At 42.4% G+C, this 16,929-nt stretch overlaps 1 pseudogene; it reads right to left on the bottom strand.

Moving 5' to 3' along the window:
• Positions 1–1,944: 1,944 nt before the first annotated feature.
• Positions 1,945–3,171, bottom strand: LOC127207640 (actin-4-like; annotated as a pseudogene).
• Positions 3,172–16,929: the final 13,758 nt, after the last annotated feature.

Here is a 16,929-nt window from a genome sequence, read left to right as displayed (position 1 = left end):
GTAAGTCAATATTCATTTCCTTTAAGCCCCAGCACAGACGTCATATTTCCCAGTCAGTCCTCACTCAAGAGTAGATTGCCTGTTATAATCTTGGAGATGCTTGCTGTAATCTCCATAGCAACACACTCATTTTGGTCTATGTACTGTTCTTCAGTGGCTTACAGAGTGTCCAGTCATAGTTGGCACTGAAATTTTCGTTGCTTCAGTCAATGCATTCCAATAATTAATGAGGCAGTTACTTGGAAAAAATGTTCAAACCAGCACTTATGACTTGCTGATTATTTCTAGATTGTCCTACAACTTCCTAAATCAGTTGTTTTTCTATAAGCACAAACATGTTCCTCTTTTACATATATATATATATATATTTGATCAGATTTGGCATTAGCTTGCAAAACAAATAATTGCTAGATTAAGGGAAACACAGAATCTGTCTATTATCTATCATCTATCAATAATTTCTTAGTATTCTACTCAGGGATGTATAATGGAACTCGTGAAAAGAGAAATGATTTTAGCACAATATTAGAACAAATTTATGTAGTTGTTATGGTTGTGTGTATTGATTTTCATCTTTCAGAAGCATTCTACCAAGAAGCAGAAAACATGTTTAGGTACTAAAGTGCTTATGTCACAAAAACATGTTCAAGATCTCCTGCAGAAAATCAATGCAATGAGGAATATGTGTTTACTATGTTATTTATAGTTAACTGTTAACCAATATGAAAACTGAAAATTGCAACCTAAGTATCCAACCCTGGCAAGGGAAGGGGAAGCAATCATTTACCCCTCACAGGGACAGCAGTGCGATCAGAAGGTGCCTTTGCCATCAAGTCAGGAAAGAGAAACAAGCAGTAGACTTACGCTGCAGTTGCCCAGGCATTACCTTCCAGTGTATTCTTGGAAGGTGAGAACACGGATTGGCTGCTGCCCATCAAAATTCTTTTGTGCTGCAAAGATGAAAATCTGGAGAAAGAGGTTACATGACACTGCATTTTAGGATTCCTGGAATCTATTTTTAGGCTCATGTATATTCCCTGTTACTAGCTATTTTTCAATATCTTACTTTGAACAAATTACAACTATTTCTGTCTTTTACTTTTTCTTCAAGTGGGTATTGTGTTGCCAAGATAGACACACTCAGGACTCGACTCTGGATTCCTGGGAACCTGGCACCACATGCTCTGTGGAGTTTAGAGTTTCTATTCAAGCAGGGCAGACTAAACTTCAGATAGCCTAAACTTTCTCCTAGCTTTCTAAGAACCAGGGGAATACTTTCAAATCTATTTAGAATGCTACTGTAGTTCTTTCTAAGGAAACATAGTATTCTTTTTTGTTTGTAATGTGTGCAGTTTTATTAAACTTGTCTCAAGTGGGTGAACAGGCAAGCCCTGGCTATCTCTACACCACAATCCATTCCCAAGGGGACTAACCCTTCCATAGATCTTGAGTCCGGAGGGCAGAAATGGGAGGTCATAATGGCTGACTCTTCAAAGTAAAAACAAACAAACAAAAAACCCTTGTTAGAGCAGAAGATTAAAAATTGTTTTTGCATAATTTACAGAAAAGCAATGCTTGATCGACTCAGGGCACTGTCTGGGCCCTTTTCTTTTCCAGAGGCATGGTAGCGGTGGCTTTTGGGAGGAAAGAGGACTTCCTGTATTCATGTGTTTCATGGGTCCTTACAATGACTATTAAAAACAAAAATAAAAATAAAAACAATGTACAAAGTCTTCAGACACACTGTACAACTTTAAAGATGTTTGCTCCGAGAGCAACTGCTGTCACCTTCACTTATATTTAAATTCTGAATCCAAAGTGACAAAATGAACCAACAGCAACAACAACAAAAATCTAAAACAAAACAAAACAAAAACAAGACAAATAAAGTCTTGCCAATGTTCTCCCCCTCCCTGCCTCGCTGCACGAACAAGTTAAGTTTTGTCAAGCAAGTGCGTAAGCCGCAGCCCAGGACTGGACCGCCTGGAAGTGGTTGCAGTGCACAACGGAGGGTTGGGGCTTGCGGTGCTCAAGCTCGCTGATCCATTTCTGGTGGAAGGTAGGCAGTGAGGCCAGCATGGAGACGCGAGTCCACATAGATACTTGCTCTTGGGAGGAGCAATGATCATCCTGCTGGGAGTCAGAGCAGTGGTCTCCTCCTGCGTCCTGATAGCCATGCCTGCATACTGTGGTGCGGCCACACAGCACTGTGTGGTAGCAGAACCACTCATGGCCAGTGGCGATGACCTGGTCATACAGCAGCGCTCGACTCTTCTCCAGGGAGGAGGAGGATGCAGCAGTAGCCATCTCTTGCTCCAAGTCCAGGATCACATGGCACAGCTTCTCTTTGATGTCACATGAGATTTCCCACTCAGCTGCGGTGGTGAGGCTGTAGCTGTGTTCTGTTTGGATCTTCATGACATCATCTGTCAGGTACCAGTCAGCCCAGTAAAGACACATGATGGTGTGGAGGAAGCCTGTGGTGAGACCCGTGCACCGTAGGTAATCTCGTCTCTGGGATTCACCACCATGCAGGTGGTATGACCAGAGGCATACAAGGACAGCACCGTCTGAATGGCACCATACATAGCTGGGGTGTTGAAGGTTTCAAACAGGATCTGTAGGGATAGATGGGATTTTGTCAGTGCTGATCGTTGTGTAAAACAGTCTGGAGATTCAGCAGTCTGGTTAAATGTAGGGTGGTTTTTCTTTCAGGTTCATGCAATTTTTTCAGGTTTTTTTCTGTGTTGACTATTTTTTGAGCTTTGGTAGACTCAGAGAAGTTGAGGATAAGGTGCGGAGATGCCCTCAATTTCTTTGCTTCCACGTGTGCGTGGACTTGTGCATGACCAATGCACTCCCCAGAGTGGTTTACCAGATGCAGTTGCTCAGCCTGCTCAGACACATCCCTCCCTCAGGGGCTGGAGTCACAGGAGGCTTTTCTCTTGGCGCTATGTATCCTATGTGTTTGCAAACATGTATAATTATGTGTTTTTATCGTTACGGTAACATAAAGAATGGTTTTACTGCCCAGAAAACACTCCATGCTCTGCCAATACACCCATCCCCACTTCCTAGCCCCACACCCACAACCTCAGGCATAAAAGAACTTCATGCTGCACCCACCTGTTGCCTTTTCCAGAATGTTGTGCAGTTGAGATCACACAACATGCCGTTCCTTCAGACTAGCTGACCCCACTATTACCTGTTTCTTTCATGTGCAATACTCTGATGCTTTCTCTAGCGGTGGCCAATTTGAGTCTGAAGCCTGTGCTGTATTGTAGTGCGTGCCTAACACACCAAGTCCCTGGGTTCAATCCCTGTCACAACCCTATCCCTAAATGACTACCAGCTTGTAGGTTATCCAGAGTTCCATTCTCAGCTCTGCATTTTATATTGTGATGTCCATTTCATTTTTAATTTAATTTTGGGAAAGTTGTTAGGTCTCTAGTTAGCTTCTTTCTTTTGTTGTTTCAGCCCTGGAAGGTTTTAGTGTTAAGCTTTTATTTATTTATTTAAGTGGGTTTTTTGTTTGTTTGTTTGTTTTTCTTTTTGAGGCAGGGTTTCTCTGTGTAGCCCTGGCTGTCCTGGAACTTGCTCTCTAGACCAGGCTGGTCTCGAACTCAGAGATCCACCTGCCTCTGCCTCCTGAGTGAGTGCTGGGATTGCAGGTGTGCGTGGCTACTACCACCACTGTCTGGCTGTACGCTCTTATTTTTAAGAGAAATGTCATGGACAAGATGATGCAGGGGGGCTGGAGAGATGGCTCGGTGGTTAAGAGCACTTGATTGCTCTACCAGAGGTCCTGAGTTCAATTCCCAGCAACCACATGGTGGCTCACAGCCATCTACAATGGGTCTGATCAACTCTTCTGGTGTGCATGAAGACAGACAGAGAACTCATAAATAAAACACATGAATAAACAAATCTTTTTTTAAAAAGATGAAGCATGGAGCATCCTGCTCACCCCCGGGGATGGCCCTTGGCCCTCCTGGAAGGCCTTAGGCTTTAGGGGGTCTTCAGTGTGTCTGTGTTTGTGTCAGTAATACACATTCACTCAGGATTTCACTTAATCCCTACAACCATAAGGGCTGAGATATAACCCTCAAAGGCTTGCCTTTGGTAATGCACCACCACCTTCCCCATATAATCTTCCCCAAACAGTGCCACCCACTGGAGTTCAGACTGCGGAACATATGAGCCTGTGGGGGAACATTGCAGATCCAACTCATAACGGTAACACATTTATACTATAAACATATTGATATAAATGCACAGGGCTGTGTTTTGCTTATACTTTTATCCCCCAGGTCTTACTCTTGTGTCTGAGGCTTTAGGAGTACTTAACACACAGTTGCTGAGTGAAGAAAGAAGTTTAAAACAACTCTTCTCACATATTAATATACAATATACTATTTAACTTGTCACACGGTGCTACATCATATGAAACCTGTATTGTATTGTTTCAGGGTTTTATACTTCTGATATTCCTTTCTTCATTTGGTTGCTGTAGAAATGGAAGCTCATTTCCTTTCCGCCTTGGATAGTACCTCTGCAGGATGCACACAGAGGCCACTGGGCAGCAGGTCTCTTAGGGGTCACAGGTTGTTTGCACATCCTAATGTCCGATGAGAGAAATGGAGGGGGGGGGGTGTTGATGGAAGAGGCATCTCCTGGCTTCTAGTTTTCGGTTCCATGGTGACTGTATTTTTACTAGAACATTTTCAGCACTTTCTCCCTTTCTGCTGAGCCTTTCAGAGAAGGTAGAATGCTGAATGGCTTTTTCAATAGGCAGCTTTGTCAGGGAATTTATTCTAAGCTACCTGGCATTGCTTTAGAACTACTGTGCTTTTCCCCTGCTATGCCCCGAGGCTTCAATTCGCTGACGTAAAAGAAGATGCATTGTATATATAGAATTGGGGTAGGTCCCAGTTTTCCCGTGACAGTTCTCATTAATACCTGCTGCATGGTATAAATGTCAATGGTGTCTCTTTGACTTTCTTAATTCACCTTGATTAGGTAATAACGTGTAGTACTGCCTGTTAGTTTGATTCTCTCCCTCCTAAGTGTTCTCTGGCCTATCTGTTGGGGAGGACTCACACTGCTGAGATTAGGTCCTGACACAGGCCCCTCGCTCCTTACCTCATGATTTTCCTCAGGCAGCAAACATAGAGGGCAGCTGGATACTCACTTATTTAAATATCTTGAAAGGGGAAAATCAGCTGAATAAATCCATATTGAAAAAAAATAGGCAACTGTTATTTTCCAAGGTCCAGTGTGATAGAGTAAAAATGATCATTAAGCTATAAATAAATTTTTAATTAAAAGAACTCTACTAGTTTCTTGATGTTTAAGGACCAGTGTGCAATTGAAGGCATTATGAAATGCTGATGAACTCTTTACTTTCCTGGAACTGTCTTTCTCATGCGCTTTCACCTGTGTTCTCTTACAGTCCACTTCAGGGATGCCTTGATGAGAAGAGACTTACGGCTGGGAAGGTTATGTCAAGTGCACATATGACACAGTTGAACAGGAGCAATGGCAAGGGGATGTCAGAAGAAAGAGAAGAGCCAAGTGCTGCAGCATTCCCCAGGGATTTCGAATTGGAGGAAGGCACAGATGATTGGGGGTCATTTCTGCAGGTAGGCATGTCTGCTGCAATTCTGTGGAGAAGGGTGTGACCTTTTATCTTTTAGTGAGCCCACCCCATTTAAGCCAGAATCTTGCAGGTATCTGTCTCTCCATGATACGTGCTTTCATGTTGGGTTTCCAAGTATGACTTCAAAACTCATATTTCTTTACAAAAGTCTTACTCGTAAGACAGGTAAGGATCAGATTGAAGGTAAAAAAAAATGTAATGATTCTTCAAGTCTCTCTCATTTTCTCTCCTTCCTTCCACGCCTCCCCCCCCCCCCCCCCCCCGGCAACATACAGAGCACAAGAGATAAGGAGGGGAAAAAAAGTATTGTACACGTATGTAATTTGGCCGCTGCTGGTTTGCTTGAACTGCCTGTGTGTCTCCAAGAAAAGTGCAGGCTTTGACATGACTATTAGACTCCAGCTTTGGGCACATATCTCTGGGTTCTGTTGCAGACACGAGAATTCTGCAGGGACCGTCATTATCTGTGGTGGAGACGAGAAAATGAAGAAGAATAAAAGGCATCTCTAGGATGCTCACCTTTAGAAGGGCATGTTGGAACCATTAGGATGCTCACCTTTAGAAGGGCATGTTGGAACCATTAGGATGCTCACCTTTAGAAGGGCGTGTTGGAACCATTAGGATGCTCACCTTTAGAAGGGCGTGTTGGAACCATTAGGATGCTCACCTTTAGAAGGGCGTGTTGGAACCATTAGGATGCTCACCTTTAGAAGGGCGTGTTGGAACCATTGGGATGCTCACCTTTAGAAGGGCGTGTTGGAACCATTGGGATGCTCACCTTTAGAAGGGCGTGTTGGAACCATTAGGATGCTCACCTTTAGAAGGGCGTGTTGGAACCATTAGGATGCTCACCTTTAGAAGGGCGTGTTGGAACCATTAGGATGCTCACCTTTAGAAGGGCATGTTGGAACCATTAGGATGCTCACCTTTAGAAGGGCATGTTGGAACCATTAGGATGCTCACCTTTAGAAGGGCATGTTAGAACCATTTAACCCAGCCAATTAGTGTAGCCTTTGGGGCATCAGTACTGAGGTTTGGATTGCCCATCCCAGGAACCTACTTAATGCCCAAATTTGGAATCCTTCCCCCCCACCCCCCCACCCCCGCCAACTACTTATATTTCCTTCAAATTTTCTGACATCTTAACTTCTCCATGACAAATACCTCCGGGCAATCTTGTAGTATATAACTGTTCTTTATGTCAATTCATTTTATGTCATTTTTCTTCATCTATCCTAACTAATGCTACAAATGTGGATTTATATTGGCATACATATGAGGAAGAACTATAAATTTCTCCATTCAGCAAGTATTTATGGACCATCTTCTTATATACCCATTTCTACTATTTAGGTGCTGTAATGTATACGTAGATTTTAAAAACAAGCAAAGATTCAGGGGAAGGAAGAAACTATAAAGTCATCAAACAGATGATAAGTAGAGGAGGCAAGTTATGTAGGATGCTAGATCAAGGACAGATGCTGGAGCAGAAAGAACTCCAGAGTAAGAGGGAGGAGGAAAGGAAACAGAAGGGCAGCCGCACCAGTGAATGGCGCGATAGCGAGAGGCTCATTGGCAAGGAGCAGCTAGAGCCACAGCTGGCCAAGGAGTCGCTTCCCAGAGAATTCAACAGAAGGAGGAAGAAGAAAAGCAAGGTTCAGGGAGAGCTGGCCTGGTGCGGCTAAGGAACAGTATCCAGTATCGAGGAGGCGGGGAGGCGGGGAGGCGGGGAGGCGGGGAGGCGGGGAGGCTGGGGTCAGTAACTGGGTGGCATTGCTAGGGCACAGGACAGAAGCACCCAGGGACCCGGAAAGACCTTTGCAGGTGCTGTGGCTGCTCTCTGTCTGAGATGTGGGAACCGTTTCAGAGTCTGTGTCACAAGAATATCATCATTCAGTTATGCTCAAATGGGTCCACTGTGGCTTCACATTGCAGACAGACTGGGTGGGTAGGAGATGAATAGGGACCGAGGCAGGAAGACCTGTCCAGGGGACTGGAGTCCTCTGTTGAGAGGTGTTGGTCAGTGGGAATGAGGGTCAGATGACAACCTGAGAGTGTCTGTTCTTGGCAATTGAACTCCAGTCAGCAGGCTTTACTGCAAGCTCCTTTACTCTGAACAGCTCATGGGTATGTTTTGAACCTAAAGATCAAATATGTTTTTTGATGAATTCCACATGGGAGATGGCAGACAGAAAGAAGTCAAGGACAGTTTTAGATTTTGGCTTATGTGTTTGAGTGGTGGAATTATCAATAATGTTAGATGCTTTATTAATGTAATACCTAGAAGTGTTTTCACAAATTTCCCTCACAGTGTTTCTGGACTGGGGAGCAGGCCAGAATGAAAAGGGATGTGGCAGGTGAGCTAGTCTCTGGCTTGCTGAAGGTTGCAGTTTTAGGTCCCGTTAGACAGTTTGCACCTGAAATATAAGCACTATGCGTTCTTTATCTGTGTTTTGCTACTGACCATATTGCTGTTATATATATTATTTATTCAAATTATTGATTTTAAGATGAATTATCATATTATTAAGTACTTATATATGTTATCATTTTAAATGATTTTTATAATGTAGTATGTAAACAAAAAATGTAAGTGTAAGATGTAGCACTACTTTCACCAATACATTTTTATTTTAATATATGCATTTTTATTTTATTTTTGTGCCTATTATCTAGTGCTAGGGATTAAACCTCCATCCTCATGAATTCTGATCATATTTATATATTTTACCATTAAGCTCTACCTTTGGTATTTATTGACAGAGGTATTCTGAACTATGTAGACAGTTATTCGCCATTTAGTGTGTTACTTTTAGGGACATGGCACGTGAGAGGAAACACTTTTCTCATACATCAATAAGAGTGTAATATGACTTTATCTCCATGCAGATGTCTTTCATTCTTGGGATTCAAGGAGCAATCAGTGCCACTCCTCTAAAACTAACCATCACGATTGTCCTGTTCCCCGCCCCAGCCTCTAAGCATCACGATTGTCCCCCTCTGCACTGCCTCCCGCCAGCCACCCCAGCCTCTAAGCATCATGATTGTCCCCGCCCCAGCCTCTAAGCATCACGATTTTCCAGTTCCCTGCCCCAGCCTCTAAGCATCACGATTGTCCCCCTCTGCACTGCCCCCCGCCAGCCACCCCAGCCTCTAAGCATCATGATTGTCCCCCCCCCCCAGCCTCTAAGCATCACGATTGCTCCCCGCCCCCCCTGCACCGGCCTCCCCCCGCCAGCCATGAGTGTCGATATTTTAACAGTCATCAGATTCCACAGGTACAGGGTTAACCACACACACAACTCAGTTGAAGGGATGACAATTGGAAGCACCCTGACTGAGTTCTGTGCAGGCTTTGAAGACAGCATCAAAGCTGCCCCCTGACTGGCAGCAACTGTGGGATGTCACCCATGGTAGGAAACATTATGATAACTGAGTACTTAACGTGTGGAGTGATTCTTAGAATAGTCAGAGAGCATAGTTGATATCCAACTAGTGCTGGGCCACTTCAGGTACGTTCCTGACCCCAAGGGGGCTGGCTGTTTTCCAAACCACCTCTGCTACCGACCTTGACACACTATTTCTACATTTTATCTTATTATTATTTTTTTTCTGCCCAGCATTCCTTCTTATGTGAACCACCCTTTGCACCTATGGGGCTCCATTTCAGTGCTAATTTCTTCTACGCTAGGACTAGGGAGGCCATGTCATGGAGTCAACCAGCCAACTCTAGCACATGGCAGCGATCGCCTTAGAGATGGCTACAGCATCCAAGTTGGGCCAGAACCTGACTTATACCAGAACAAGGAGGATGTCAGCTTTCTTTCTCTTAGGGAACAATATTCTTTATGACCTTGAGTGCCGGCAGATTTTGGCAGCTTCCTTTCTGATGCAAGAGCATCCCAGGCAAGCAAAACTGAGATCTGAAGGAAGCACACTGGCAGCTAGCAGCAAAACAAGGGCTATTCTTGTTACAGGGTTAATGTGTTTCATTCTAAATTAGGCAGATCAGTCACTTCAGTTGAAAACCAACGATGTCCTTATTCACATAGGAACAGAAACATTTTCTTTTCTGCCATGCTCTCTCCTGCCTCCACAGGAAACATCCCCTGCAGGATAAGGGCTGACATCCCATTATGGTCCTCACTCTGCATGGCTCCAAGCCTTCAAAGTCTCACTCCCACCCTTGACCCATTTTTCTAAATTATTCTCCTATTGTACACCGATTTTATAGCTCATTTCAGAACCACGTGATGGTAGCACCAGCTTTCTTCTGGGCCTGGTTCTCAGTGCTGAGTTAGTTTGAGGTTGGATGACTTTCTTTGACAGAAACAGACTTCTCTCCTTAGGGTCATAAATGTTTCTCTGAGGTTTCCATGAACCACTGGCCCCTTGTGGTGATGAGCATCTTAAACTCCCAGCTCATTTGCAAACCATGAAGACCTGTGATAGCCATGACATCCCAAGGTCAACACTACCAGGTCAAGGTATCTATTCTGCTCCCTGCCTCGACAGGTGACATGAGTGGTTTTGCTGTAGAGATTTCATTCTTCACTTTTCATAACTGGAGTTAAATCGTTGAAGATTTTTTTTATGCTGCTAGGGAAAAGTTTTGAAGCCAGGGAGAGTAGTTCTAGTTCAGATAATCTTCTATCTATCTGTCTGTCTGTCTAACATTTATCTATCTTTCTATCAATCTAGCAGTCATCTATCTATCATAGCTATCTGTCTGCCTGTCTCTCTAGCTATCATCTACCATCTATCTACCTATCATCCACCTCCCCACTTCTATTTTGTATATCATCTATCTATCTATCTATCTATCTATCTATCTATCTATCTATCTATAATCTATCCTTCTATCTGTCTGCCTATCCATCATCATCATCGTCATCAGTCATCGATCTATTTTCTATCTGTCTACATATCTGTCATCTGTCTTTCTATCTATCTTCATCTTCACCACCACCACCATCATCACTATCAATCATTGATCTATCTTCTATCTGTCTTTCTACCAAGAATCTCTCTCCATTTATTTATCTGATGTTCACCCCTCTGAATTTCTCGTCCCTGCCGTTACATTCTCATGAAGTTGCAGTTACCATCAGAAAGTTGCATAGCATTTTATCTAAACACTTTTCTGTCTGATTTATCTTGAGCTTTATATCATACATGTTTACTTATTAGTTCTTTTCTCATTTCTTTTCCAATTTGCAAAATGCCCAAACTCAAAAATTGTCCTCTTTAATCTAGGGAGGAAAACTTGGGATCCTTTAAAAACTAAAACCCCCTAATATTGCAGATAAACCCACACCACATATTTTGCACTAAAATAAATATAGAGAACACTCTGAAGGGAGTGAGGGCGGTGGTACAATTTATTACGGAAAAGACAAAAGTTGGCCAGGTTCTGCGATCTCTTATAGGTTCAACACGTCTCTGTGGAGTTTTTAGCTGCAGATAAAGTAATCTTGTTTGATTTATATGGCCTTGGTTTAAGAAAAGTACAGAAGGAAAGGTCTATACCAATTTTTTATCTTAGGCAGTTTGTTGGCAGTGTCTTTGTGTTAAAAAAGATATGGGCTAAAAAAAAAAAAAAAAAAAAGAAAGAAAAAAAGAAATCTGAAGAGCTGCTCTCTATCGGTGCAGTTTTCATTTTCTCAGTTCCATCCTCAATATGTGGTGGTATTTGCTGAGCTATATTAATCAAGAATTTAAAAACAGTTTTATTAATCCTTGAGAAAAGTGCCAGATTGATTGCCAGGAAGTTCACATCCTCTAAATGTAGCATAATTAACTAAATTAAGTCTCTTCTTTGCCTGCTTCTTATACCTACTAGGCTGGCGCACACTAGGAGGAGCTGCTCTCAGCCTGAAGAAGCCGGTCTTTGCATTTCTTAATATCATGGAGGAGGGAAAAGTGATTAAAGACTTGAATCTCAAGTAAAATTATTAAAAATATCATCAAATTTTATTTTGTTATGTATCACAGATTCCTTCATTGAATTAATGAAAGCTGCAGATATATCACCCCAAACGCATAACTGGAACCTGGTAATAATTCTGCACCTACTTTCTGAGATGTTGTGAGTCTCCAGAAGCTAATTTTGGCTAAGAAGCTGAAAGTGTTACAATGACAGTCTTAGAGGGGAACATGGCTTTAGAGGTCCCCAGGTCACTCCCCACTCTAACCCAGCTTTGTGGACAGTCGCGTGGGCTGATTCCTTGTGTGAAATTGTCCCACGAGCTGTGCATTTAGAAGCATCCTTCTTTCCTTAGTCTCACTAGATACTTGGTTGTGGTGGGGGCAGGTATGACAAATGAAGAAGCCTCCACTTGAGAATCACTGGTGAAACTTTAGAATTCCAGCTTCAGTTTTGATAACAGGTGATAACAGTTTTGATAACAGGTAACCACAAACCACAAACTGAGACATTGAGGATTAGAGTTTACAGAAACTAAAACCAAAGACAATGCTTTGAGGGGTGCTATGTATTGGGGAAGAGATTCTTTGAAAGTACAAGTGGGAAAGTAGAGACAGGAAGGGAGAGGAGGAGAACAGCATATCTCGCCTTAAGGAGAGATGTGCACTGCAGTACCACATGGGCAGTTGGAGCAGGGGCTACCCTGAGAATCAACCGAGGCCTCAATTACAATTGTCACCCTAAGAGAGGCACTGAGATGTTTATTCCTCTCTGACTGTACAGTGAATTGTCCCTCTGCACTTCCAGGGGGGCAGTGCAGATGTGTGGTGCTGGCTCCATAATGCGAGGGAAGGCCTTCAATGAGTGGCAGCATAGCAATATTTCAAATTGGCCACATTTTGCAAGGAACCATTCACTGGTCTCAGTGTCACCCAGGGACGTGACCAGGTTTCAAAGCACTTGCAGGGGATGCCATCTTGTGTCTAACTATTGCTATTTTATTATTATTTGAGTTGATATTTGCTCTCTTGTAACTGGGGCCTAATCCTTTAGGCTGTCATCCACGAAGAGGTTTGTCTTGGTGTGTGGGCCAAATCTAGACAGCTGCCTGTTAGTTAAGAATGTTTTAAAACAATTTAGACTACTGAAACAAAAAAGGACACTCAGAGCACTGACATGTAGAAATTATACATGATTCAAATTTCAGTATTTATAAGGATTTTTTAAATTGAAAGTATCCATGGACATTAATGCAGTGCACATGCCTATTTTCCTGTCGCAATAGTAAAATGAGAGTTTGTGAAAGATACCATACACCCTGCAAGGCCAAAAGCAATTGCTTTCTAGCTGGCCTACTGCAGAAGAAGCTGCCTAAGGTCTGAACTGTAGCAGCAACTAATAGATATCCTTGATTTTTATACGACATTGTGAAATCATTGCATGATAGTTTTCATTTCCTCTTTCAGGACCTTCTGCCCCCCCCCCCCACCACCGAGCATGAGTGTGTATACGTGTGCGTTTTTAGGATTGTGTGTCTGATGTATACATGAGCGTGTGTATGTGTGCACAGAAGCCCGTGGGCCTATTTTCATGTAGGTGAAAGCCAGAGGTTGACACTGGGTATCTTCTTTCTAGAGATAAGGTCGTCACTGATGTTGGAGATCGGTGACTTTGAAAGACCAGCTGGTCAGCAAGCCTCAGGGATCCTTTTTCTGTTTCTCCGCCGTCGGGATTACAGATGCTGACTACCGTACCTGGAATTTTACAAGGGCTCTGGAGATCCAATCCCAGCCCTGCCTGCTCATATGGCAAACACATTACTTACAGCCCATCCCCCTAGCCCACCCTTTCCTGCTCTAAGATGAGCTTCCAAATGGCTTTCAGTGTGTATTATCTAGTGTTAACCCAAGACCTTTTATTCTCCGGGTTGTCTTCTTGTGCATGCATTTAATTTTATCAGTCTCCTTTTAAAACACTGTTCTCAGAATAGAATATGCTTTGCAACATGTGACTTGAATAGTTAGAATAATAATGACAATATTTTCACAGTGAGATATTCTGTTTTTTTTTTTTTTTTTTTTTTTTTTTTTTTTTTAATGCACCCTGACTCCATTAGGCTTTTTGGAAAGCTCATTACTATGTCACCTCATAATGAGCCTGCGTCAACCAAAATCCACTTTTTGCACAAATTAGTTTCTGTGTATGTATATAAGTTCTTATTATTAAGCACTTCTCCCTTTTTCTTCCTCAACAAATTTTAACTATTAATAACAACTTGAAGTTTACTTAGTGATTTAAAGTTTTAATACTCATTGATATAAATGAAATTCCTTGTATTTGTAGTCAATGGTCCCAAATTTGGGATCCAGTTGGGATCCTTTATTTATAGCCTTAATGTGGATTTAGTGGAGCTCAAACCTGCTTTTCTGTGCACTGTATTATAAAGTGAGGTGAGAGCCTTCTGGCAAATTGAGTGGCTGGCTCTGTTGCTTTGCTTTTGTTCTGAAATGGAACTTACTGCTGCTGTGGCCTCATGTTGGCTTCACTATAAAGCATTGCTCTGTTTTTTGACTTAGGACTTGGTCACATGACTTGATTGGACAGACTGGATGGTGGGTGAAAATAAGCAACAGGAAATGCAACAAAACACAGTAGGAGGGCACTGACCCTTTCGTGGAGCAGGATGAGAAAGCTCGGATTTGCTCCATTAAGTTCCAAACTGTGTAGGGGCCACCGGTGTGTCTGCCATTCTCCTGCTTTCTGGAGTCTTTATTGTAGTTGTTCTGTGTCCCTTAACACCACCGGGAGCAGGCCTCTTTAAACCTTCTACATCTGCAGATGAGGGGTGAAAGTGAGGTAGGACAAGACTTTGATGATGTGCAAGCTTCTGAGAGCCTTTGGAGGACGATGAACACGTTTTGCGGGCAACAGATATCTTTTGGGCATGTGTCCCCATAACAAAATATCACCTAAGAAGGATTTTGTTGTGCTCAGTTGTGAGACCTGGGAGACCGAGACAATGGTGTTACCATCTGGCCTCCAGTGAGAGCTGTCTCAGTGCTCCTGTGCTCTCATGTTGGAGAGGACCAGAAGGCAAGGGGACCAACACTGTGTTCCCACCTGGCCGGAGAGAGAAGAAGAGAGCAAACCGATTCCCACAAGGCCTTTATACAATAGCGTTAATCCATCCAGGCGCACAGAGTCCTTATCACAAACACTGCTCCACTTTTCAACACCATTGTTTACATAATTAAATTTATAATTCTTGAGTTTTGGAGACATGTCCAGATCTCAGCGGTAATAATATGAATTATTATAAAGGGGATAAATTGTGGAGATTAAATTGGTTTTCTCACTTTTAAAAACTTCCCTATAGTAACATTACCATGGCTTAATCAAATGACTGACAAACTATAGCCTGCGGGCTAAGTCTGTCTGCAGCTTTGATATGAGGGGTATGGAGTAGAACATTCAGCTAATAATGATTGTCTTTTAAAAAAAAATGTAAAAATTTTCATAGAATAATATGCAGAAGAACTGTACTTGGCTTGTTAAATCCAAGATTTTGTTTTTGTTTTTGGTCTGGACTTCTAGCAACAAAACAAAACAAAACAAAACAAAACAAAACAAAACAAAACAAAAACCCCACCAGTTGTTAACGTCTGGCTTAGCCAGGGTTAGGAGTTCTTGCTAACTTTTGCCTTCTGGCTATACCATGTGACTTGCTTTGGCCAATAGGATGTTGATAGACTGGTGTGAGCAGAGGGATGGGGAAACAAACAAACACACAAACAAACAAACAAACAAAAAACAAAAAACCTCAGAAGTTTGAGCTTGGCCTTTGGGGATCTTTTTGCCAATTTGTAACAATTTTATGTGTAAAATAAAACATATGCAGAAAAATTCAAAACTGTTTAGCTCAATAATGTATTTCAAAAACATACATAAAGTTATCACCCAGGTTAAGACAGGAGTTTTCCTCCCACATCTGAAATGTCTCTTATTCCCCCCTTCAGAGACAATTCCTAGTGATGTGTGTGTGTGTGTGTGTGTGTGTGTGTGTGGCTTTTATTTTTCAAAGTTAAAGATTAGTCATTATTTCCTTCTTCTTGGAACTTTTCGTTTTTTCTTTGAAATTTCTAAGGCCCACGCCATTTCCAGTCAGCTTTCTTTGCTTCTTGCTTTCGTCGTGAGATGTCAGCTCTCAGCTCTTCCCGCCATCATGCCTTTGTCCTCTGTCACTAAACTGGATGACCAACTAAATGCTTCCTTTTGTAAGTTGTCCTGGTGACACTGTTTTGCCATAGCAATAGAAAAGCAACTAAGACCCAGATAGAACAGAGTGTCTTTATGGATTTAAGGACATGCATGTTTAGAGTAACAACATAAAAGAGGCCACATATTTGAAAGTGAGCAAGGGGGGGAGGGGCAGATGAGAAAGTTTGCAGGAAGAAAAGGGAAGGAAATGACATAATGATCTCAAAATAGAGAATAAGTGATTTTATTTTATTTTCATATTTTATTGAAAATAGATTTTGTACAGTTTATTCTGATTCTGATTTCACCTCTCCTACCTCCTCCCAGTTTCTCCCCCATTCCCGTCTCATCCCCGTTCTGTCTATCCTTAGAAAACTAAGGAATAATAAAACAAACAAACAAACAAACAAAAAGCCACAAATCGCCAGGTGGTAGTGGCACACACCTTTAATCCCAGCACTCTGGAGGCAGAGGCAGGTGGATCACTGTGAGTTCGAGGTCTGCCTGGTCTACAAAGCAAGCCCAGGACAGCCAAGGCTATGCCGAGAGACCCTGTCTCGAAAAACAAAAACAAAAACAAACAAACAAAAAGACACAAATCAGAATAAGATAAAACAAGCTATAAGAAGAAGAAAAAAAAAGCTGACGAATCAGCACAAAACCCATATACAGATGTGGAGACACAGAGAAGTCCCATAAAAACACAAACCCAGAAAGAATACAAACTTAAAGGACCTGTAAGGTTAAAGAAAATCCCTGATGCAATATAAGGAATCAAAAAGCCTCCAAAGATGATACTGAATTCATTCTGCGTTGACTGTCTAATAAGTGTCCCTTGGCGAAAACTAAGTTTTCATGTCATCAACTAGAGACACCGCCTGGGTTAGGGACAGGGCATGTGTCCAATTCTCTTCTCAGCTCCAGGGCCCCATCTGCTTGCAGACCCTGTTTCTGTTGCCTCAGAGTCTGAATTCATGTGTGTCAGTCCCGCTGTGCTTAAAGGGCCTTGTTTCTTTGGGGTCCTCCATCAGCTTTGGTTCTCACACTCTTTTTACCTCCTCCTCCAAAGTGCTCCTGAGGCCTGAGG

This window comes from Acomys russatus, chromosome 24 (assembly GCF_903995435.1).
Source record: "Acomys russatus chromosome 24, mAcoRus1.1, whole genome shotgun sequence".
Taxonomy (NCBI): Eukaryota; Metazoa; Chordata; class Mammalia; order Rodentia; family Muridae; genus Acomys; species Acomys russatus.
This window is presented reverse-complemented; position numbering and strand designations above follow the sequence as displayed.